This window comes from Ixodes scapularis, unplaced genomic scaffold (genome assembly GCF_016920785.2).
Source record: "Ixodes scapularis isolate PalLabHiFi unplaced genomic scaffold, ASM1692078v2 PGA_scaffold1__304_contigs__length_218370807, whole genome shotgun sequence".
Lineage (NCBI taxonomy): Eukaryota > Metazoa > Arthropoda > Arachnida > Ixodida > Ixodidae > Ixodes > Ixodes scapularis.
In genome coordinates, this window is record NW_024609846.1 from 91,885,100 (window position 1) to 91,908,003 (window position 22,904).

A 22,904-nucleotide genomic window follows, 5' to 3' on the forward strand; every position below is an offset into this window, starting at 1 on the left:
GTGTTCACTATTTGATTCGACGTTAGAGGTTTTTGAGCACAATTCGGCACCATTACATTCGAATGCAATTCGTTCTCATCTTCCCCTTTTTGCACAAATATTAAAATATAAAATATTTGCTCAAAAACAGCAAGAAATACGTCATAATAGAAGAAAAACGCAACGATCGTGAAAAAACCTTTACATCCAGGAATGCCTGCCACGTTAATGCAGCTGTCAAGTAGCGTAAACGCGGATATGTTTCCAGCTGTTTAGAAGTTATGTTTCCTTAGATCCTGGTTGCCCTTTCAAGTCAAAAACAAAATGAGCGGAATGCGAACGCTGGACTTTGAACAGATCTTTTGAAGAATAGATTCCAGTGGCTTCTTTGCGCGGAAACGTAAAAGATTCAGAGGTGCGTTACTCTTTATGTGATATTTTTGCTGAAAACATGAAAGAGCTATCGAGCATTTCAGGAACTTGATAATAATTTACGTATACTCTTTTTCATTCGTAGAAACTCGTCTATAGATATATAAGGAGGACCTCATTCAACATTCGCTTTTTGTTATCACTTCGGTTTAAAAAAATGCTTATCATGGATAGAAGGATTGCAACACTGATATTCATCTTGACAGCATTCTCCAGCTCAAGGACTGCGGAAAACAAAGGTATTATGCGTCAATTTGCAAGTAGACCACGATGATTTATAAAACACAATTTAGTCGATTCATCTTTAAAAAAAAAAAAAAAATTTAAATCTTACATTGAAGCGTTGGTGGCCGCGTTGTGGCGAGTTGTGCCTCTTTCCTGCGGTGCTGCGCTTTAGTAAACGTTTCCACGTGTTTTCAAAGGACAGTCTCACCATTTACATAAGATTCTAAAACACTTCTTCGGCGAATGACGATGAACGAGCTGAAACTGTCTTCAGCTCTCTGCCACCAGCTTCAGGCAACGCTCCAAAAAGGCAATTGTTCGACATGCGAAATGGCCGTCCAGTGGCCGCACTCACGTAGCGGGGAAGTGCGATCCAGCAATCGTCATAGAAATCAGTGGTTGTAGCCATTTGACGGAGTTAGCGTCAGCGAGTGGTGTATCTGCTAATACATTTCTGTTCAATCTAAATTTAGAATTAACAATACTTAGTTGAAATCAGTTGTTAAGCTTATAATGAAAAGTTTCTATTTCTTAATCTGCCACACTCCTACAATCACGACCACCTATACACGAACTCAACTCTGTCTGTTATGTCACGGCGTGGTGGTGGCGCGTCGAGCGAACTTCCGGTCTGGGGCTGTGGGCGAAAGTCATCATGCAGGACGGGCATTCCTGCCTTGTTTTGACAGAAACCAGACAAAAACCTGCCGTCTCGTCAAAACGCCGCGATTGGAGCTATATCAAAAGAGTCGAGAAAGGTTTGAAGGTCAGTTTTCATGTGCTCGGTTCGTCCGAGTACGTGGATATGTGATATGAAAAGGGAAAACCAGACGCTGTCGGAGCACGACTGCTTGGGCGGGAAGCACTTTGGGTTGAATTCACGGATGCTTGTGGTCATCAAATTTATTTGTTTTTTTCCAACATGAACGTGGGAAAACAGTCAAGTTGTACGGACCACCTGTGGACTACGTTCAGTGCGTTTTCATGTCAAAAGACCGCCGAATCGCTCGAAACTGTCGTCTGTATTTTCAAACGTTTCTGCTTGCCGTCTGCTCTTTCAGACGACACCGGCCAATACCACCTAGAACACGAGGCCTGCGCGTTTCCTCCTCTAAACGTCATCACTAGTAGATCCCCTCAGCGCCCCCTAGCTAGCCCCGATGAGAAACATCGTCTGCTACATCGTCTGCTCCATCGCCTGCTTCAGTGGTTTGTGTAACAGATAATGAAACAGATGCTCACGCCGAGTTTCTCTTGCAAATAGCATACGATGAAGTTAGACGTTCACGTGGAGCGTCAAATGCATGAGCGAAATTGCCTTACTGCTGCGCGAAGGGCTGAAAAGCCCTTCGTTGGACGCTGGACGCTGACACTGGACGCCATTTTCGAGGGCGCTGTTCATACCCCGGGTAGCTGCTTCGAAGCGTTCTACCGCAGAACGAGCGCGCGCGCTAGAAATGCGCGTCTCAAAGCCAGGAGCGCGTGCTAGCTCGCGCTCCTGGCCGAGGGAGCGTTCGCGTGCACGTCGCAAATGCACTGGAAGCTCGCTATCAGCTCGCGCTCAGCAGTCACGCACACAGCTGCGGCAGTAAGTGAATGCGACGTAGTTGCGACGCGGCCCCTACTCTCGTCAAGCTTCGGGGTGTTTGCCGCTTGGGGCGGGTCGGGGATCTACTAACGAAACGTCATGCGCAGGCCTTGTCTTCTAGGTGGTATTGCACCGGCACGTAGACCAGCCGTTGGCCTGGTAATGCCGATAAGAATTAAATGCAGGCCTCAGAAGACTTTTAAGTTTGACATCTAGCAACCAGTAGCGTAGGCAGGGGAGTGTTGGGGGGCGGGGGGGGGGGGGGGGTCGGGGGTCAAACCCCCCCCCCCCCCCCCCGAAATTCCAAAGCTACACCCATTCCCCGGTGCCCGCATTGGGCCCGCTCGCTACCCTCCTCACGCAGTCGGTCTTGCACGGGGCACGGAGTAAAGGGGGGGGAGTGCGGACTATCTCCAACTTATGTGGTTTCGGGAGGAATGTTTGTGGGGTAGAGAATGCTCACATAAGTAAAATAATCACTATTTCTTTATTGATGCTTATTTGATGGGATGCGGAACTTGATCTCGGATATATAGAGAACGGATATTTCGAAACATTTGTGGGGTGAAGGATGGCAATTTGAAGGCAGATTATAAAAAAAACTATCCTCACTAAATACATAGTTAAATCAAACCAAAGCAAACATAATAATACGAACACATGGGGATACTATAAGATAATGACATTAATATAAGTAATATTAAATTAATTATAAAAACCAGTTTCACTGTAAGCAACGGGTGGCGCTGAGCTCACGCACACCTTGTGTATTGATCAGAATTACGTGCTTTCGACTAGAAATTACCGCGAATAAAAAAGTAGCTGTGACTAGTTCTTTCAAAAAGCAATTTACAGGCTCTCTCTAGATTATTTCATTTATGCCAAGCGCCTGTATATTAAGGTGCAGCTGCCTGCGTTCACGGCAATGAATACCCAGGATGTCCACCACTTGAACTTCAATGTCGCGGTGAACATTCAGAAGCACTAGACCGAGCGGTCGCTCATTCGAAGTAAACGCTCTCAGTGCTCTCAGGTGTGTTCTCAAGCGCCGTAACGAAGAACGAGCGCTCAGCTTCCGCCGTTGTTACGCGCAGAGTCGCTGGGATCTTGAGGAGACGATAGACGTTTGGGAGTAGGGCCTCCGGTCAGAGGGTGACCGCCTGTAGCGCTGACGTGACGGGCGTTTCATGTTTCTCTCCGTTTTATTGGACGCGCAAGACTTTTTTTTTTTTTTTTTTTTGCGAATTTTTTGTAACTTTTTGAAATTTCCCTCTATCGAAACACCCTTCTCAGTGGTCGCTTCGAATGCGATGGAGTCCATCTTGCTTTCTGCTTTGCATGTCGAGGTGATATACGATGCAATTTGTTTATTAGATTAACTTTTTCGTTGCACGGAACATCAGAAAATTCGAACAGCCTTGATATTCCCACTACGCACAGGCGCAAGGGTATTCAAGTTCGTTTCCATGTTCGGCGTGTGGATTTCACATTTGTGCGTTGTTGGGGTGTCATTTCTCCGAGTGACGAAACGATGAGTTCGGACTGACGACTTCTCATTGCCCGAGGATATGCCGCTGCTGCGTTTGGACCGCACTGCAAGATGAAGCGGCCTAGCAAAATAAGAGTCTCTTTCCTTTGATATTTGTTCTGTAGCAGGAATTTGTTAAATCTTTAATAGATAACAGATTTTGGTTTTGTGATTGTTCAGAACTTTCCCTCGCCCTATATATGGGTCCCTAGTGTGTTTGCGAGAACGGTTGCTCTGTTTTTAGGCGTCAAAATTTTTTTTTTTTTGCTGTTTAATTTTTTTGCGACAGTATAGCCCGCCGGTAACAGCCAGACGGCGCCAATATATAGTGAGAGTCCCAGGTTATACCCTCCCTCGGTGTACCTCGGCAAAGGGTGAACGATAAGCCCCCAATTGTGTGCCGACGGCTTCGATTTGCGCTACGTATACGAGCGCAACGCCCACACAGTGGAGCATGACGCAGCGAAAAGCCTGATACTTCTTCGCAGTAAAAGCGCACTCCAGTGATACGTATTCACGTTCCGCGATCACGGCTTCCCGGCCTACCCAGTATTTCTGGCTTCAGACAATAGGCTACTGTGGCGCCACCAGAGTTATAGCTCACGTTTGAACAATGCAGCTGTCACTCCCAGGCATGCCCAATGTTTCTTGCTTCAGTCGCTAGATAGCGCCAAATCGAACAGCACTGCACGTTGCCCATAGACCAGTGTCCGAGATTCTAGCCCCCAGCGATAAAAGTGTGAAATACTAATCTCGAGCGCGGGCTCTGGTGGAGGGGCTGCGCATAAAACAAGGCTTTTCCTTTTGGCAATGGTGTTGTTCTAGCTTCGTGACTATGCCTTTCCGACATTCTAGCACTACGGTATGTGCGAAGGTTTCTAAAAAAAAAAAAACGGAGTCTCGCAACAAACCCAGCCTTCCCATCCCCCCCCCCCCCCCCCGGCATTTACTGTGTCATTGCGTCATCATAAACAAACATGACGGCGCCCACGGAGCAGAGCAACCACTGGTCTAAAGCTATCCTTGTGTTTTGTCTGACCTTCACACCTTGGTAACGCAGCGCTACCTCAAAAAGCGGGGGGAGTTGTATGCTGAGAGGAAGCTTTTAAAGTTGGTGGGCTGCAACTACGACGACAGTAAAACATTGAGCCACCACGCCGTGCACTCTAAAAAAAGTCTGTGCGTCTACTTTCACGCAAAACACTCGGAGAACCAATCAACGCAACTTACAGAGGCAGCTCACCGAATGACGATGCCGAACATCTGTTTAGACCAAAAAACGCAGACTGAGTTGTGACATTAAGCAATGCGAACGTGACGTTTTGCATTGCTTGATGTCACAACTCAGACTGCGTTTTTTGGTCTAAACATATGTTTCGGCATCGACATTCGCTGAGGTGCCTCTGTAAATTGCGCTGATTGGCTCTCCGAGTGTTGTGCGTGAAAGTAGACGCACAGACTTTTTTAGAGTGTATATTCCTGTAAATGAAGCCTGCTCTGTTTTCAAAAATTACAATGCAGCTTTACCGGTTTAGCTTAACAGTGCCTCTCTAATCTTTGCGTGAGCGTCCGTACCGCTGAAGTCACCCTGTTTCGTCAATGGGGGGGGGGGGGGGGGGGGGGGATTCATGCTATTGGGTACCCCCCCCCCCCCCCGTGAAATAAAATCCTGGCTACGCCACTGCTAACAATGCTTGGGTTTCGGCTAGTTGGTTTGCCATTCTGAGGTATACGCGTGTTAAGGGGGTATGGAAACCAAATTCTGGAGCTTACTTCTTTGCTTCAACGTGAGCAGGGTTAAAATAGGACTTCACCAGTACCAATATTCTGTAGGATAATCCGAGAAGACGTATTTAAACAGAATAAAACGATAACCAAAAACCACCCCGTGGATGTCTGTGAAGCTTCGATGGAATGTCGTGACAACAACATGTTCGTAAGAGCAGCGCCACAACGGTAAGTACGGTCACTCAAAGATATTACTCATGCCTGAACGTAGTACCGAGGCGTTTTGGTGAAGAAAGTAACAGCAGGGTTGGCCACCGTTCGTTTTACTATCGGGTGTTCTTACCGGCAACGCTTGTTTGGGGTGGTTTGGGGATGCGAAGTAATATTCACGCTACGAAATGTATAATTAAACGGGCCCTAATGCCCACCTTTCCTGATGACGGGATAGCCACCTTGGTCGACAGCAACTGATAACGGACTCGATCGCTAAGAAGTTAACATATCCGCCATCGTTGCTAGAAGGAGACGGCCCGTACGGCTCTGCAAAGCGGCGCGCATGTAAGCAAATCGCTGCGGTGTTTTTCGTGGCTTCGGGGATGCAGGAGAGAGTCAACGTCCAGGAAGATACGTTTGAAGTAAAAGCGTGTCAGCAAGATCCACGTAAATACCTGTTCGCACTGGGAGCGGAATCGCACTGGCATTGCCTTCTTGGCAACCGCTTCGGAAACGATCTTTTACAACCGATGTTATGAACCGCTGGGCCTCTAGACAATCGTAACTCAGTGCTGACGTGACGCTCGGCAGATAAAGATTGGACCGGCATTGAGCAGCACCCAAAAACTGCTCTAACTCGACATGTGTTGGCGTACCATCATGTCGGAATAAAATTGACATATGGAAAACGTGTACTACACATGTTGCGAAGGCAATCCATATGGCGTTTATTTGAGCTGTATAACACAAAAAAGAGGAGATTGGATCGAGAAGAGAGTTCCTTTGCGACGAGAGCGTTCCTCACCGCTGCACCTGAAAACAAGCTAGATACGACGAAATAGAGGTCAGGGTTCAAACTGTTCATACGAGAAGGTTCCACAAAGGTCTCGTAGGCGTATTCCATTAGCCGCCGGTCGTGTGAAGGTCTTGTCCCGGGTCGTCGAAGTGTTTTGCTAAGCTTAGCGTCCCTAAATAGTCTTCGGTGGTCGCTTGGTCGGTGGGATCGTTGTCGTTGTAGCTTTTTGAGGTATCCGTGGTTCTAGCGTTTGTCCCGCCGCGGCGTTCAGTTTCGAGTAGTTTGTTTTTGTTTTTTTTTCTCCCTCGTTGGGGCGCGCACAGAGCAAATAGAAATGCACGATGTTCGTCGCGACGGCGTCTGCGAGCGATGTTGCCGGTGATGTAGATTTGATCATTAAAAGTGCGTAAAGCTTTGTAGCTGTCGTCGGCGTGGTAGTAAAATTTCATCGTAGCGATGAAATTTTACCCGCCGCGGCGTTCAGTTTGTCCCGCCGCGGCGTTCAGTTTCAAATAGTTTTTTTTTTTTTTTTTTTTTTTTTTTTTTCTTCGTTGGGACGCGCACCGAGCAAATAGAAATGCGCGTTGTTCTTCGCGACGGCGTATGCGAGCGATGTTGCCGGCGATGTAGATTTGATCATTAAAAGTGCGTAAAGCTTTGTAGCTGTCGTAGGCGTGGTAGTAAAATTTCATCGTAGCGATACGAACAACTTGCGATAATTTAACTTCGTGAACACGCATCCCTTCTTAGGGTTTGCTGTAAGATCGTTTAGTGAATAACCTGTTGCCTGTTATGGACGATGTAGACAAGGCAGACGGGTCGTACAAATACGACTCTAGGCCTAATCGCTTCTCAACCATCATGGCCCCTGGTGATGTAGCGGCGTGGCGGCGTCTCCGTCCCTATTAATGTCATCATACCCACCCGTTTCCTTGCCTTGGTCGGCGACCGTTCACTGGAGGCAGCTCCGCCGCTCCACCGGCTCGGCTCCGCGATATGCTACGGCCCTCGGGTACTCCGACTATGGTGCCTGGAACGCGTCTCCGACTGGTGTGTTTACCGTGCCCAAAAGAGTGGTCCCTCGATTTCCGCCTGATGACGTCATAAAAGTGTCATGCTGTCGCCGGTCGCGACCCTGGCGGCGTCGCAACAGTTGAGGTATAAATGGCAGACGCCTGTTCTGCTGCAGGACGCTCTCCACTGTGACAGTTCACGGAAGCTAGGAGAGCCGGAAGTTGGGAGGCCTGAAACGCCGTAACGACAGCGACACTCGCGTTCGCTCGTGCTTTTCGTCGGCATTTCTACGGCCGACCGCCAGGATCGCGACAGGCAACAGCATGACACTCCGGCTTGTGTGACGTCATTTGTTGCCCCTTGGGGACAACCTTTGATGTATGGGCGGAATAGGACGCTAAACACACCAGTCGAAGACGCGATCCAGGCACCATACTCCGACTAAGCGAGACTGCAACACGTTGACGCCTCCAAGTGGCAAGACTCGTAACAACGGTACGCTTGGCCCTCCGTGGCATGATGACGTCAAGACCGCGCCGGATCGGCCGGATCTCCCGAGATGCATCGCGTTCTTTGACGGCTGATTTTGAAGCGCTTGCCAAAATCTAGACATTTAGAACGAAAAATATAGCCATCCGCTTAAACTTTGACTATGCAATTATCAATTACAGGGTTATCCGATTCTATTAACTTATCTCTAGATGTTTTCTATTATATTTTAAGTTTCGATACAGTATCCCTTTAAGTGTTATGAGTGTTTACACTTTATACATATTCATGTTTCAAGTGTAACTTCGCAGTGCGGTATACCTCAGAATTCTAAGTTTGAAGGTTGGTTGAGGTAAGCAAACTCGCAGTAAATAGTAGATACAGGGAGATGTTGATCATTGCTAACAGTGGCCATCACCGACTTGTTAAGCCTGATTCGCTTGTTCCGATTCTGCTTGCGGTTTTCAGTGTCGGCGTCGACCATCTCAGCAACGGTTCACGCTTTTGCAGCCCGAGTGACGTCGCGACTGAAAATTGCGAGTGGAATCTCATCATGCAAATCACGCTTTAGCGTCCATTCAGTGGCGTCCACGCGGAATGAATCGCCGCATGTCATATTATTCACGCGAAGTTTTGCAGTGTAACAATACATAATAATAATTTTTATTTTCACAGCGCTGTTGTGTTTGACGGCTTCCTCTCAAACACAACATTGCTTGTGTGTGTCTGCCCAAACAGAGCAGTTCGAACAAATGCGGAGGGCAAGTTCGTCTGCTCCTTGCGCAGAAAGGGTAGCGGTGACGTCAGAACGCCGAGCCCTGATTGGCTGATCGCGACCCCCTATCTGAGCGTCGTCTGCTCTTTTGCAACGTCGTCTGCTCGCAACGTCGTCTGCGTCTGTCTTACCTTCCTGCGACTTTCGGAAGTGCAGAAGCCAGATTCACGAAACAATCTTACGCCAAAAATGTGCGTAAGACAAAACTTAAGAACAAATTCGTATTCACGAAACGAAATTTTCGTAAGTTTTGCGCAGCTTACGACAAATCCTACGACAGCTCCGAAGCTGTCTTACGCACTTCTTACGCGATCGCGGTCGTGACGACCCACGGACGTTTTGTTTTCTACGTGCGCTTCTCACGCGTCCCGACTTCAAGCAGCAAAAAAAAAAAGTAAAAAGTACTTGAAACAGACCACGACGAACAAGAACGCTGGATCCACAAACACCCGGGAAAAGCTCCAACGGCGTCGATTCCACCGAACGCGACCAAGCGAGCGCGGCACTTAGGCCTAGCAGGCACTCCGCGACTCGGCGACCGTCTGCCCACGACCGGCTGGCGTGCTGAATGGAATATGCCCGCGCGACCCTTGTGAACCCTTCCCGTATTATACTTTCATCACTGATCTCAATTTTAGATTAAGAGGTCTATTTCTTCCTTTTGTTATCTCCTTGTTTCCCGAGGCAACGGTGACTCCAGCCGGTGAAAAAGCGGTGAATCTCCGGCAGACGCAGGATAGGTAAAGCAGCCATCGCTTTGACTAGCAGACGTAAAGCAGACGACGTTAACTGCGCCACCCCGCCGACGCCGTTAAAGAATGAGGGGTCTCGCCGCACACGAAAGGAGGGAAAAAGTATTTGGGAGGGAACTTGCGGACACTAACACGCTACCTCTCTGTTCTTAGCAAACAAACCTCGGCGCCTCGGGACACATCGCCAGTGAGTCCTTTGACTTCCCTCCTTGATGCGAGTCTGCTAGTTGTTAGACAAAAACAACGTACCGCTCGATTTATTTCGTCTGGCCCCTCTGAAAGGCCAAGTCGAGCTCGCTTGTAAAGACCTGCACTTCCGAAAGTCGCAGGAAAGGTAAGACAGACGCAGACGACGTTGCGAGCAGACGACGTTGCGAAGGAGCAGACGACGCTGAGATAGGGGTCGCGATCAGCCAATCAGGGCTCGGTATTCTGACGTCACCGCTACTTCCTTTCTCATGCGCAGAAGACGAAAATGAGCCCACTTGCGAGGCGTATAGGCTATGTCCCCAGGAGTGTCGCGTGTTCGTAACAAGTCAGACGTGAAACTACTTTTCTTACCTTATTGCCTGGGCTCTAAAATCTAAAATAGCCTTATGAAAACCGCGTCTGCAACTGTATCCACGTGATTGCCATTCACGGGATCGCCGCGGTAGGTGGACGTTGTCACAATCACCAATATCTCCACCCATCATCAAAATCACGAGTCTAGTTTTTTTTTTTTTTTTCTCTCTCTTTTCTGGGGAAAATGTGTTGGTTTGTGTCACGAACAGGCGCTTTATTGCATACTGGAAAGAAAACTCTGGCTCTCGAACTTCGAAATTGACGTTTCTAAAATTGACGTGAAACCGAACCCCAGGTTCGGTTCCATGTGAAAAGATATAAAGTACATCTCTGATATAAATTCACAAAGTTTATGTTTGCTTTCTATATTTTTTATTGTCTGCGTGTTTTTGCTAGAGTTCGTTAAAAACTCTCACATAAACCACCTGTTTACAAGCTCCTATGCACCCGAAAATCAACATCAATTACGACTCTACTCAAAGAACAATAAAAAAAAAATAATGATAAACACTAATATTATAATGAGTGTGTCGAACCGAAAAAAATACGGGTTCGGTTCCGGTTCAGGTAAATTTATTTTTGTTCCGGTTCAGTTCCGGTTCACGAACCGGTTCGGAAATTATAAATGACAAATTGCAACATCAAAATAAATTACAAATAAAACATCTGAAATCAGCACATACGAAACGGGATACATCGTAGTGTAAGGCTCAGGGATTTCTACCAGGAATGGTTTCTTTATGTGCACTCAAAGGTTACCTCACCGACGTTTACGCATTCGGACTTCATCTAATTGGGTCCGACGCAGTAGCTGTAAAATCCGCGACCTCCTTACAAACCCACTTACAAGTAGAACTCGCTAACTATCCCGCCACCTCGTCGTGTAAGCAATTGAAGGAACAGTGGGGAGAAAATACAGATTTCTTTATTTGAACTAGCCTTCGGTAACTCAAATTAGACCCTTAAAGAAGTTTTCATTACACAAGATACGGAATATGAAAAACACTTCACCGAACCCAACGCCAGAAGGACGTAATAGGATAAATATTAAAATAGAAGAGTTCGCTGTCTCACAAATATGTTAGCTTCTTATACGAAACCGGATGCATTATTATCAAACTCCACAGCCTTTTCTTTTCTCATTCCGATGGAAGCAAGCTTCAAGAACTCGCGCGTTCTAGAAACGTGTTATGAAATGAGCACACAGCAGCATTTAGGATTTACGAGATTTTAGAAAAATAACATCCCGTGACGCGATTTTTTTTTTTTTTTTTTGCACAGCTTTCACATTTTTTTTCTTTCGTGCAAGCCGCGACCGGCGCAGTACTGGTTCCTATGTCAAGATTCATGGATGCAGCGTTTGTCAAGATTCATGGAGGCAGCGTTTATATTCCTAATACTGAGTGGAGAAGAAAAATATGTAAGCGAGGTGTGTGTCAGTTGACGGCACTTAAAAAACAAATGGCATTGATAGCACATTCATTGTCAACAGCGCGTGGCCGAACCGTTTTGACATGAGCCGGTAACCGTTATTTTTTTTCCGGTTCAGTTCCGGTTCGGGTTTATCGCGATAACAATATAACGGTTCGGGTTCGGGTTCAGTTCCGGAAAAAATACCGGTTCGGTTCCGGTTTTCGGTTCGGTTCGGTTTCGACACCCTGATTATAATCATGAAATATTTGGTGCAGTATCAAGTTGTTCTGTGTCATTGGTCTGTGTTATGGAAACCTGGGTTCAGGCTAAAATATAAAGTTATATTTGGGCGTATATTAATTAACATTTTAGTCAATCCTTTATTTGCGTAAGAACTCAAGTGTGATTCGTTCGATCAATTTTCTTCGCTGTCCAAAAGAATTCGTTGTGTGCATCTCTCATTTCAAATTCAAGCGATCCTTGAGCTGAGCGTGAAATCGACGCGTGCGTGACAGAGACTACCCGCGTTCGACGGCCGCGGAGTCGCTGCTCGTTCACTCTAAAAAATTCCCATGTGTCTACTTTCCCACAAAACACTCGGAGAGCCAATCACCGCAACTTACGGAGGCAGCGTAGCGAATGACGATCCCGAAACATATGTTTTAAATCAAACGCGGCCTGAGTTGTGACATTAAGCAATGCAAAACGTCACGCTTGCATCGCTTAATGTCACAACTCAGTCTGCGTTTTTGGGTCTAAACATAAGTTTCGGCATCGTTATTCGCTGAGCTGCCTTCGTAAGTTGCGGTGATTGGCTCTCCGAGTGTTGTGAGGGAAAGCAGGCACACGTTCTTTTCTTAGAGTGTTGCATCTTTTATTCCGCGGAGATCTGCTACATCAAAGTTTCCCAGTCAACTGGAAAACATTACAGCACTTCAGGTAGCCAGTGGACGCGGAAAATATTAAAAAACAGAGATTTAATTTCGAAACACACGGAACATAGCGGTCATATTGCCCTTTAAAAGTATGCAAACAAAATCCGAACCGGAAGTTTTCTCGGCTCCCTGTCATGGCAGCCGGAAGTGGCCCGAATGCCATGTATAGCAGTGACGGCGAGAAGGTGTGAATGGTTCTTCCAGCACCCAGTGGGAACTTTTGGGGGTCATTTACAAACAAGCACTGCCGAACAACAAACTAGAGATGTTTCTTTTTGTTGCATAAAATGCGATGATCTTCGAGTAGCGGTGGTAACATGTATGCTTGGGTATCAAACTATATAATGTAAATAGGTGCATCGAACATTTATTAGAGCTAGAAACATGTGCAACCTTCGACCAATTAGAAGTACTAAGATTTTCTGAGATCTCGTTATTACGAATGCCCCGTTGTTGGTTATCTGGGACTGCTTTAAACCGTTTATTGTGAAATGGGTTCTAGCATTGCAATAAAACAAATTATTGAAGAAGCCGGGAAAAAACGGTCGGTAGGAATATGTAACAGCTAACCGAAAACTTAAAAAAACATTAAAACCGTAAAAAACCAAAACGAAACTGTTATCAACAGGAAACGGTAATCGTAACCATAACCGAAACGTTATATTCTACGGTTTGAGTCCCTGATGGTAACTACAGCACTCTATATGGGTTCTACTTGCAGAGCCAGAGGGCCGCGTTCCTTTTATTTTCGCCACCAACTGCATATTGGCGGAGATGTGGTCACGTGCACCGAGGTCGATCCAACCTTAATGCGGGAAAGCGACCTTGCAGGCGTCGGGTTTCAAGCGGAGCATCTTTCTCGCTTCGCGTTTGCGAAATATACATCCTTCGATAAAATAGAACTACGTGGAAGATTCCTTGACCATTGAATATTATGTTTAGTGAGTGATTAAAACATAATGGCGTTTTTTTAAACTTCGTTACGCATGTTCTTTACATGTGAGGACAGATGTTTCATAAATGTTTTCATCACAGAAATCAGACTCACTGGTAGTTTGCGGCATGGTGCCCTCAAATTAAGACGGAAAAAGCATTTTGCAGCTGGCAGATAGATGGCAGCACTTGCATGCGGTCACCCGGCTAGTATACTACTTCGCCTCCGCTCGTATGATTGCCAATCACCAGTGCGTAAAAGTAAATAATTTTTTAACTGCCAAGTTCTGCCCGAACGTGGAAACAAAAATAACTTTCAGATTGTTCTAGCCATTAATGAAATATTAGCAAGCAAAATCTAGAAATTATTTCTCTCCATTCGTTTTTTTTACGCTCAATATATCTGTCCACAAATGGGGACACTATGCAGCAGGGTTGGGCAGAAATACTCAAAAATGTATCTGGAAGTACATATACTGGGATACATTGAAATAGTAGCTAAAATACTGATACTAAAATATATCTATAAAAATGTATCACAATATGTATCGGAAATGCTTTTCAATAGAGGCAAAAGTCTTTGGAATTACAAATACAGGAATACATTTAGGGAGGGCAGAAATACAAATATAGAAATACTGACAGTGCAATACATTTTTCAAATTTGTTTGAGACGCCAAATGAGATGAAGCTTTAAGTTTCATGTGGAAGTTTTTGATCCCGAAATTACTTTCCCGTAGGCTTGGCACTTTGCTTTGAAGGTAGTGGTTTCGGACGACGGGGAGTCTTCAATAGGCTCTCAAAAAACATTCCATCTAGAACTGACCGCGATCCCTTCCCTGACATCCTGTCTGTCTGACGAGGGATGCGAAACGACTTTGACCTCTAATTAAATTCTATGTCACCCAAAATCTCATAAAAACGTCACCACGCCCCTGTCCAATAGGGACGACCCTGTCAACATTGATCACATGACGTCACGGAGAAATGAACTAGTATTCTTTATCTGTAGGTGTGGTCTTGAACATGAAACTTTACCACTCTGCTATATGAAAGGACAATACGTACTTTCGTTGTAGGTTACCTCGTTGAAGATCGTGCAGGCAGTGTCATTTGGAATTTTTGAGAATAGTGGACCACTTGAAGCATCCTGGAACACCTGTCTTATCTTCTGTTACGGTTGAAAAACTTCTACGGTGGCAACCACGTTGTGAAGGTCCTTCCTGCCGACTCTCCGCCACCGACGCATGGATTGCAGTCCTCAAGTTTTGCCCAGCATCATCCAAACATAGGCCTCATGGATTGCGACCTGATATTGCCGGCACAGGTGCGAGCTCTCCGAGAAACAGTGCGCTTGAAACGAGTCGCAGGTGTACGAAGCCTGGGTCGGCACAGCAAGGCCACGTCTGGCCTCCTTCCTCAGTTCCGGATCACCAGAGCAGTGGGTCACGTTCACACCGGCTGATGACGTACCCTTGAGCCGTGCAATATTACGAGCGGAGCTGCAGACGGATTCAAATAAGTGCTGAACTTCACTGCGTGAGTCATGCTACTATTTCAAATCAACCACCGCCTGGCTCGTGCTGCAACAGACTGTGGCTCAGCTTTGCCGGCTTGGTGTACTGTGCACGTTGAGGCGAGAGAGACGGTTAGCAGCGGGCATTAGATGCCAGCAAACAATGACTCAAGAAATCCCTACCTAAGGACCTGCGGCAGAAGATGCTCTGACTTCACTCCTGGCACGCCACCTGGTTCGAGTCCCTGACTACGCAACACTTCTCAGAAGAGTTAAGAGGACGCATAGAAAAATAGTTTGGAGAATCGGAAGGAACCTTGGTCAGCATAGTAACAATACCCCAGCATCTTCCTAACCCTGGTGCCCTCAGAAGTAAAAAAAAAGCGTTCGGACTTGTATTATTCTTTTTCTTTCACGGGGGGGGGGGGGGGGGGGGTATTTCTCAAGAAATGTAACGAAAAACATTTCATCCTGATTGTATCGCTATACAAGGAAACATTCCAAATATATTTCGGTACAGGAAGACAAAGACTGGTGAAAAATACGAATCCCGATACAGATCGAAATACAGATACAAAATGTATTTCTGAAATATTACCGCGATACATTTGTATTGTGATACCCCCCAACCCTGCTATGCTGTAACACTGCCCTCTTTTGGCTAGGATGCTCTCGACTTTGCCCGCAAAACACGTTGACTCGTTAGCTTGCGAGTTTTGTATCGCTCTGGATTTTTACGGCGGAATGAAGAAGTCTACAAAGACGTTATAGCACACAAGAGACGAAGAAATTGACCCAATTTTAGATATAGCTGTTCAGTCTGAAGACAGCCTTGACGTCAGCAGTGCTGAAGGATTGCAGGGTGCGGAGGATGTCGTCTGTGATGTTTGTGAGATGCGTGACGCACCTGTAGGGCGTTGCGATCCCCCACTTTTGCCCGAGTACTTTAAAGGATTTCATACAATGGCACTATTAACTCTCCCACAACAAATATTGCGAAGAAGTGTTGCCTCCAGTAACAGTTATCCCTTAAAAATAATTAAACTCCTGGACAAAGTCGCGTGGAAGCATGGAAGCTTCAGCTGCCCTACCCCTCCTTTGAAATGTACGAGTTGATAGCTATGGCCGTTATAAAACACTACCCCTTCTTCCTCTAACAAGCACACAAATAGTATGGTCCAAACTAGAAATCTAAGTACTTGCTTTTGTCGTGAACCATAGGTATCATAACCCGTCGTCCTCAACGAACATTGTTGAGCGTAAGCGTAAACCCTCCTTTGTCAGTATTCCGAGATTAAAAAAAAAAAAAAAAAAAAAAACAATGGTGGCATTTCCTGGACCACTGACCCGGTGCTCTTAGAGATTATATTTTTGAAACAAAAATGTGTTTTTTTTCTTATTTTGCTGTCGTGTCCTGGAATTACTTAGTTTTTCTGATAAATCTCAATTGACGAAACTTTTACCGGAAAGTGTTTTTCAAATATTTTTCGGATTGATAAAAAAAAAGAAATAAAACGGATACCTAGTTATATGCAACGAAGGACACCTTTGGATTAGAAATTTAGGCGAGGACCAACCTAAAACAGTAATGCAGCCGCATGCACGTTGAAGCAAAAACCAACCAAATTGAAACAACCTAATGGTGGGCAGGGCGTCAGAGCCCTCTATCCACCGATCATGCAAGTACTGAGATGAAAAGGTCTATACAGTCATTCTACTCGATGGAAAACACAGTTTCGAAACGTAATCGTAAATCTAGATGGCGCTTCAAACCACAAAAGACCACGGAAGACGAACGGAAGGGGTAAGGGCAGTACCTCCTCACTCCATCTTTCGTGGAACTCCCACGGAGGGGCCCACCGGTGACACAATGCCGCACAGGCCCATATTTACCGACGTTTTGTCCTTTCTTCAACGCCAGCCTTATTCGCGGAGAGAGGCCTATAGACTCCCCTTCCCAATCCGCGGATGATTATGACTCGCGACCACAGCTACTATGCAGCTTTGGTAGTGAGTCACCGCAAGCCGATCTGACGACGTCACGGTTTTTAAGGGTCACGTGATCGCAGGAGCGACAGGCTTTCTGCGTTTTTTTCTTCTACATTTGTTTCAGTATAACGGATACCATACTGAAACAAGAGCGATGGCACATTTTACACGGCGGCAACAAATTTGCAATTGAAATGTGCCAGCCAAAGCGCGTATCTTCGAAAGTAAGAATCTTTAAGTAATTAACTTGTTAATTATCACTTTCCATTCCCCCCATGACGTACTCCCCAGAACTTTATCCCGAGTAATAATTTTTTTAAAATTTTAATTGCTCCTTCATGTATACACAGTCGTCCGTAAAACTTCCTGTATATATCTAGGCGTTTGCAAATGCGGCTTCTGGGTGCCTCCAGCTTGCTCCTGGTGTGGGTAGATAGCCTGATAGTCAAGCGCTTCTGGGGCTTTTCAGACTAGCGCCCAAACAAAGCGTTTTAGATGCGAAGCATCTCTTGCTCGGGTCTATGTCCCGAGGCGTCGTAGTCCGCACTCACACTACGCATGCGCAACTCTCCTCCTTCCCTCTCTCCAACAGCTGCGCGTTACTCTCTCCGCTCTCTCTCTCTACCAGCTGCGTGCACTTCGCGTGCGTTCGCTTCTACCCACACCGCGCGTGCATGCGCAACTCTCCTCCTCTAGTCTCTTGTCCTTCAAGTGTGAATATAAGCAGCGGTAGCGCGCTGCGCGCGTTCAGTTCACCGCCTGTTGACTCCACTTCACTCCGTTCTTCCGATGAAGTGTGATGGAAGCAACAGTCCCGTCAGTTAGTGGGTTGGCGCAAGCAAGCGTCAGCACCACCCCACAAACTAACAGCAACGCTACGTCCACTGAAGACAAAGCTGCGCAGCGAAGGGCACGCGACGTTGAGCGCAAACGCTTGAAGCGAGCGGCATACCCTGAACTACGGAACGAGAAGCGGCGGATGCTGAACTACGACAACGTGAAGCAGCGGCGGTTCGAGAACGTCGAGCAGCAAAACCTGATATTCGGGACCGTGAAGTTCAGCGTAAACGTACGAAGCGAGCGGCGGAACCCGACCTTCGAGAACGGGAAGCCGCGTTGGTTCGTGAACGTCGAGCAGCAGAACCTGAGGTTCGGGACCGTCAAGTTCAACAACGTTACTAACACCGTTAATAACACCGTTAATAACGATCCGCGATGCTCCGCATCACCCCATGGTTCCCCTCGGGAAGATGGTGTAATTTTTTTTATCCATGGTGGCCAGACTAGTTTTCGAAGTACGGCTGCTTGCAAACGTCTGTAGCACTAGAAATATTCTCTAAATAAACTGCTCTACTTTAATATTTCAGATCCCGTGAATCCTGATCTTCATGACAATGTATGCAAGACGCCTGAGTGTAGAGAAGTGGGTAAGAGCGGACTTGCTCCGTGCCGCGGGATAATCACTCCAGATTTGTATTACCTAAAATGTATTTCATACTTTTACAGGCATAATGCTCAGCCATGCAATTGATAGAAATAAACATCCATGTGATGACTTTTATGATTACGTGTGCAAAAATTGGAAGCAGAACAACACCATTCCGCCATATTTGCCAAGCTACGGACATGTGTGGTTAATACGGGAGGAACTGGCCAAGAGACTTAAAGGTAATTTCGAACTTTAACAGAGCTATATTTGTGTGACTAAAGTAGAAGTATATTTAACTTACAGCTAGAAATTCTACAGATTTTTAATAATAAATATAAAAGTTATTGTATGAAGGTTAAGGGAAAACCCGTGTGATGTCTCAGGTTTGCTCACTATTGAGAAGCCTCCAAAAGAAACATTAAATGTTTCTAACTTTCACCCCACCATACCTAGGTCACGTTGACATGTATTTTCAAAGCAAAAGTTATTCTTAAATAAATGATTGTACGCGTTTATTTTGTCACACACCTTCTATTGCATACCGTAATATCACTAGAAATAGCGCGCCTAAAATTGAGAGCGAATGGGGTACGAGATGTGATGAATGGGCTAAGCTTCGGCGCGAGATAAAAAGGAAGTAAAACAAAAATGCTAGTATAAGATTTAGTTACCTGACTGTGAAAGTCCTTCCGAGTCAGCAGTGCCCGCTTATCTCCCACTGTGGATAAGTAACACCATTTCTGCCGAGCTCCCCATTGGCCAGCGCCTGGATTCACTAGAAGTGGGCTATATTTTGGTGTTTATGAAACAATATCAAATCATACCGAAGATAGGGGTGGCATATCTTTCGGCAGTCCGAGAACATGATTGCGCTTTTAGAGACGGACGACAGCGGAAAGCCAACAAAATTTACTAACTTCAGTTGGTTGATATTCAGGGAGACATGAGTATAAATACTCTGCGCCATCGCGCCAATCAATTTATACTTTGGCCTGCCGCGGTTCGCAAGAACTGGGTCACTTTACGTGCCAGATCAATCAAGGCCATGCTGACGCACCGATTCACATAACATTTTATCAGGCCTGACTCTATATTTTAGCAAACCGTCACCATATTCCACGCAGCGCACTGCCGGAGTCTTAGAAGCATGCTTTACAGCGGGCTTCCGAGTGATACCGTGGCCGAGTGGCGCACCGCTTAAAAAAACGCTGAGCCTAAAAAAGCCTTTTTTTTTTTTGTCACCATCATTCTAAAGTGGTACACTTTCAGTTTCGGTTGCAAACTAAAAAGTTTGTATTGTAACATAAACCCTGGGAAAAAATTTTGTTCTTTTTCTTTTGACGATCATTAATTTTGAGACATGCATTTCCTAACCAGGTAGAAACATAATTCTTTTTTAGGTTCAGGGTTCTTTTAAAAGCATGCTTCAAAGGCTCGGGTTGTGCGGTACACGGAACACGGTAATGGTTTGCTAGAAGTCCCTTATGATATCTCGTACCGTTTTATCCTTCTGCCTGCTGATGATCGTGCATGACCTTAACTCGGGTTTGCACCGTCGACGAACTCCGCCGCCGGTGCGTCGGCTGCCTCTCTAGCTGGTCAGGATGATCCCGATACCCACTCACTTTTTTGTTAGTGAGCATTAGGATCGTGTGGACCAGCTAGAAAGGCAGCAAACGCACCGGCGAAGGGCGGAAGAGGGGGAGGGCCCGGTTGGGCGAGAAAGGGAAAGCGCACATCAGTCTCCACGGGCGGGAGAGGAAAAAAAAATTCTCTTTGGGGTAGTTTTGAGTGACTTTGAAGGAGATATTACAACAAAAGCCACTTCTTTTTAAGCCTACTATCAGACGGTTAGCACAGAATAGCCAGCAGAAGCCCACTCATTGGTTACATGTTGGCGGCTTTTTCAGTGCTGCTCACAACTAATCACGTAAGAGCTAAATATTTTTTTTTTTAGAACGGTCGATTGATAAGCTTTTTTCTAGTTTCAACTTTTCCTCCCACGTGCCTTCATATGGTCTGGGGGGTCTTCGTACGTTCAAAGATGGTCGGAAGAGCGTCAGGTCCAGACGAGCTTTCTTCGTTCCCAAACCCATACGTTGTTTTCATATGCGCCATCAGAAGGACGTTCCGAAGAGAAAACAGCTTGTTTTTTGGGCCCAAACGCTTTTGTTGGCATAGCGGGAAGCTACCTCTTTGGCATCTCGGAGTCGGCGTTAAAAAGGCCAGGAGCGGAACTCGGTTTGCCACCGCAACGGTGGCAAACCGAGTTCGCCACCGTTGCGGTGGCGAACTCGGTTTACGTTAATTCCATGCTAAACGTCTCAGGCGTAACACTAAACCCTAACCAATTAAAAAAAAATTCACAGTGGTTCATACTAAAATGAGTAGTCACTTCCACAAATATTTGTTGTAGAGAAAGCTTTTCCCTTACGTCAGCACAATTTGAATATCCAAGAAAGCGCGAAATATTGCCGCGCGCAATGCATCGCTCCAGTCACGAACTTCTAGGAAATTCATGTTCATTTTTACTCGGGACGTAAATGCTACAATTTCGTCCAATTTCCTTGCTCTCGAAAGTTTATGTTCATTCTCACCGCGAACGTTCGACGCTCGAATTTTCTGGGCTGACGTTTCGAGATACTTCTCGGGACCTTGTCGAGTCACTCCCTCTCTCGGTTGCTGTTACGCCGCCGAATCGCCGCTCGCCTTTCTGCTGTCTCGAAGCTCGTTCTTTATTTTGTTTGGTACAAGTTCGCCCCCCATTAAACTTTCAGTTTCAAACGGGCTTTTCGCCTCTTCTGCGCCTGTCCTTCGTAAAAATATGGTACTATCGGTGAAAAATGAAATGCGAACAGAGGAGCGCGTGGCTCGCGGTACATGCGGCGCCGCCTGTAAGAGAGCCTAGGAGCGAGGGTGCGTGGCCTACTCCGACGTGTTCACGCCCCTCCCTCTGCGCTCCCCAAGCTTCAGCAGTGCGCCTCTTAGTGCGCTGAAAGCTATCACCGCTATCTTTGCTGGCTCAGCGCGTGCGGTGCAAAAAAGCTCACCGCACTCGCCGAGCGGGCAAAGATAGCGGTGACAGCTTTCAGCGCACTGAGAGGCGCACTGCCGAAGCTGGGGGAGCGCCAATCGAGGGGCGGGAACACATCGAAGTAGGCCACGCACCCTCGCCCCTAGGTTCACTTCCAGGCGGCGCAGCCTGTACCGCGAGCCACGCGCTCCTCTGTTCGCATTTAATTTTTCCCCGATAGTACATATAACAATATACATGATTAATTAGCAATGCCTAATTTGTTTGTTTGAATTTACTTGCATTCATATTTAATATGAAGATAAATTTAAATAAATAAATATGGTTTTGTATTGTATTTATTCGATAAAAACAAGATCAAATTGATGTGTTTTTAAGGTAGTTTTGTTTGCATTTTCTTCTATATAACCGCAGTAAGAAAGTTTTTATTTAATATTGAAAGTCTATTTTATGCGTCGCATACCTTCATACCATTAGAAGAAAAGGTTTCTTTGGTATTAAAGCGTAAACTAGAGGAAACCGGCGTTTTATCTACAATTCAGCTGCAAATTTCGCATTGAGGTTGTCCAAGTCAAAATATACAAGACCACTCAAACGAGAGTACGCCTTAATAATTTGGAATATGCAAAGATTAATCTCATTAAAACATCTTTTAAGCGAGAAAAAAAATTTTTTTTTTTAAGTTGAACACTTAAGACATCGTGCTGAGTGGTTCCATGCGGCCACTTTTCCGCACAGCAGGTAGGCGAAGGGTTTTCTTTGATACGCGGTACAAGCTGAGGTGTCTCCTACGTGAAATATGTGCCTTGTTTCGGCGCTGTAGTAAGTGGCCACAACGCTGGTGAAAAGAAAACATAATTTATTATTATCGGCATTTTCCAGGCAGTGGGTTACGCCTCGCGAATCAACTTCTCAAACTTTTGCTTCTCGTAAAATATTTCTGGAAGGCCCGTTGCTGAAGTAAAAGTTTGTATACTCCGTAACATTGTACGGTGGACTAAAACCCAATGATACAGGCTGCTGGGTTCAATCACGAGCCTGTTTGATCCATATGTTATCATTGTTTAGTCGTACGTATTAGTGCGCCAAGACGCGTCAGGTGGAGGCGAGCTTTTCCTCTGCTTATCGAGCCCTGGCGGCTGCTCCATCTGCTTGCTACTACTGAAGACCACTGAAGAGATTAAATATCGTCTGGAAGCGATGTGGCGAAAAAAACCCGAGACCAAAACCAGTAGCCATTCAGAAATGAACATGAGTTGGATCGAGTCTTCGACAGAGGAGCGTATGTACAAACCACTTGCGGAAGGAAGATACGGGTCCGAATACGTATAAAAAGGTTGGATTGGATTGTTTTGGCTAAAGCGAAACGACGTTATGTCAGTGTTGCCTACGCGCCCTTTAAATTCTCCAAACAGTTGACATGCTTACAAAATATGGCTTGAGCGTTTATGGAACTCACTGCCACATACCTTTACTTCACCAATATAAAATAGCAAGCTATCACAATAGAGAACCATATGCGTAAGATTTCTGCTCTTCGTACTCTGCGTATCGGAATTTCTCTCGCGCACT

General features: G+C 46.0%; 1 pseudogene; it reads left to right on the forward strand.

The window, feature by feature from the left end:
• Positions 1–568: 568 nt before the first annotated feature.
• The window catches only part of LOC115319935, a 72,327-nt pseudogene continuing 49,991 nt past the window's right edge, over positions 569–22,904 (forward strand).